The 2500-nt window shown below is 47.9% G+C and overlaps 1 non-coding gene across 1 annotated transcript; it reads right to left on the bottom strand.

The window, feature by feature from the left end:
* Positions 1–1687: 1687 nt before the first annotated feature.
* On the bottom strand, positions 1688–1871 carry LOC135376971 (U2 spliceosomal RNA). The gene has a single exon (XR_010417940.1). It is a non-coding gene; the product is annotated as a U2 spliceosomal RNA (small nuclear RNA).
* Positions 1872–2500: the final 629 nt, after the last annotated feature.

Here is a 2500-nt window from a genome sequence, read left to right on the forward strand (position 1 = left end):
CGCGGTCGTTGGCTGGATCCCAGCTACCCTAGGCTGCCGATGACACTGCCTCGATATGCACTCGGTGATATCTCTTTGCAGGCTTCCTTCACAGGTAGGTACTTTTCTTCTTTGTTTCGTCGAGCCGCTTGCAGAGCCTCCGGGGCGGTTTGTCGAATACTAATGGTCACGTCGTAGACTATTGCTTCCTCTCTCCTGACACAACCAGGTCTGGCCGAAGTCCGGTGTTACCCACAACCTGATTTTCACTGATCACGTTGTACTTGTTCTGTGATGCCCGTTTCACTCGCTCAACTATCTTGTTGTGACGCTTGGTATACGCAGCCGAATACCGCAGACAATGATTGGCGACGTGGGGTAGGGTCTCAGGCTGTGTGCCGCACCGTCTGCCATCGTTTGTCACCCTGTGTCCAGGGCCGGGCTCCGTTGAGGGGAGGAGGTTGAGGCGGGGCCCCGATGAATGAAGCGCCAGTCGGCGAATCTTGTGAACTGTCCAGAGCGCATGAAGTGGGAGCTTGACTTGTCAAGAGCCGACCACATTCCCAAGACCTTGCCCTGGTTGGCGAGGGAAGTAAGCCGCCTATCCCCGTTTCTTCTTGTAGTTGATGCCGTAGTGTGCTGATCACCTTGGTGCGTCTTCTGGGTGGGATGGTTGCTTCATTCCTTTGCAGTTCCGGGCCGTCCGCACTGAAGGTCCACATCACATCAAGACGGGGATGAGGCTTTCCGGGCTTCAGTCCACACTGTTTTGAGTCCGCTGGACGGGCTTCGGAAGGTCATTTTCATTGTCCCCAGAGAGGTAACGCCCGAGAAGATCCGGCGTGACGGGCTCCATGGTAACGTACATGGTACATGTACTTTGATCTTAGCCAAAAGGCCGAGAAGCCCTAAATATTACACGTCCATCTTACGCTCTGGTCACGGTCGCGGCACCTGCCTCCTCGGTTGTCACGTCGCCAAATTCAACATGATGTGGTGCGTGTAAGAAGCACTAGTATGATAGTCGGACTGCATGAAATGCGCATGTTAGCGGACGGAACTCGTGTTTCTTTCTCCCTTGTATCCGCCAAAAGACGAGAAGAGATATACACTGCACGTCTCCCCCGTTTCGCTTCTGTCGCAGTCTCGCCTTCTGCGTCCGCGCGTGGCACGTCGCCGGTTTGGGCATCGTGGTATATGGGTACGGAACACTAGGGTGTTAGTACTAATGCATCACGGCCCGTGAGATAAAAATGATTGATTGGAAATTGCAAGAGAGAGGAAGAAAGAAAGAAAGAAAGAGAGAGAGAGAGAAAGAAAGAAAGAAAGAAAGAAAGAAAGAAAGAAAGAAAGAAAGAAGAAGAGAGATAGATAGATAGATAGATAGATGATAGATAGATAGAGAGAGAGAGAGAGGAGAGAGAGATAGAGATAGATAGATAGATAGATTGAGATGATTGATTGATTGATTGATGATGATTGATTGATTGATTGATTGATTGATTGAATGAATGAATGAATGAATGAATGTGTACCCTAGTGGCCAGACAGGACATTTCCCAGTGGTTGTCTCCAGTGTGTTCTGTGTCTGCTGTAGGTTCCCTGCTTTGCTTGGTGTTGTTTCTACGCTTCCCTCTTTTGCCTGTCTCTGGTCATCATGGCTGATGCTTATTGATGCTGTTTCGGAATTTTTGTTTTTTTGTTTTGAGACGGGTGGGCCACACCTGGAGGTAGTGCAATACCAGGGCAACCCTTGACAGTGCCGAGGCGAGCTTCAGACACACTGTCTCGGGCCAAAAATAAGATTAATATCGTGAGTCCAAATAGGGCTCGTATCAGATATTAAGCTGATAAGAACAGAATTCGTTTTATTAGTGAGTTTGAAACATTATTTACAATTATATACATTATTTTACAATTATTTACAATAGTATACACCTATTTACATGATTATTTACAATAGTATACACGTATTTACATGATTATTTACACTGTTTGTTTTTACGGTATTCACAATATTTGTGTGTTGCAGTTCCAGTCACAACTGTGTCGATGGTAGTATTTTCAGGGGTACCTCGCTGTTGTCTGGTCCAAATGTACTCCTTACACACCAGTAATGTGCGTGCTATAAATGTCCCTTGTAGAGGAGATCACCTCACTTACGCAGAGTTTTTTCATTAGTTTGAGGTATTCTCTTGAGCAGAGGCGTTTGAGCCCGCGGTCGTTGGCTGGATCCCAGCTACCAAGGCTGCCGATGACCACTGCCTCGATATGCACTCGGTGATATCTCCTTTGCAGGCTCTCCTTCACAGGTAGGTACTTTTCTTCTTTGTTTCGTCGAGCCGCTTGCAGAGCCTCCGGGCGGTTGTCGAATACTATGGTCACGTCGTAGACTATTGCTTCCTCTCCTCTTGACACAACCAGGTCTGGCCGAAGTCCGGTGTTACCCACAACCTGATTTTCACTGATCACGTTGTACTTGTTCTGTGATGCCCGTTTCACTCGCTCAACTATACTGTTG

Source organism: Ornithodoros turicata, unplaced genomic scaffold, assembly GCF_037126465.1.
Source record: "Ornithodoros turicata isolate Travis unplaced genomic scaffold, ASM3712646v1 ctg00001415.1, whole genome shotgun sequence".
Classification (NCBI taxonomy): Eukaryota; Metazoa; Arthropoda; class Arachnida; order Ixodida; family Argasidae; genus Ornithodoros; species Ornithodoros turicata.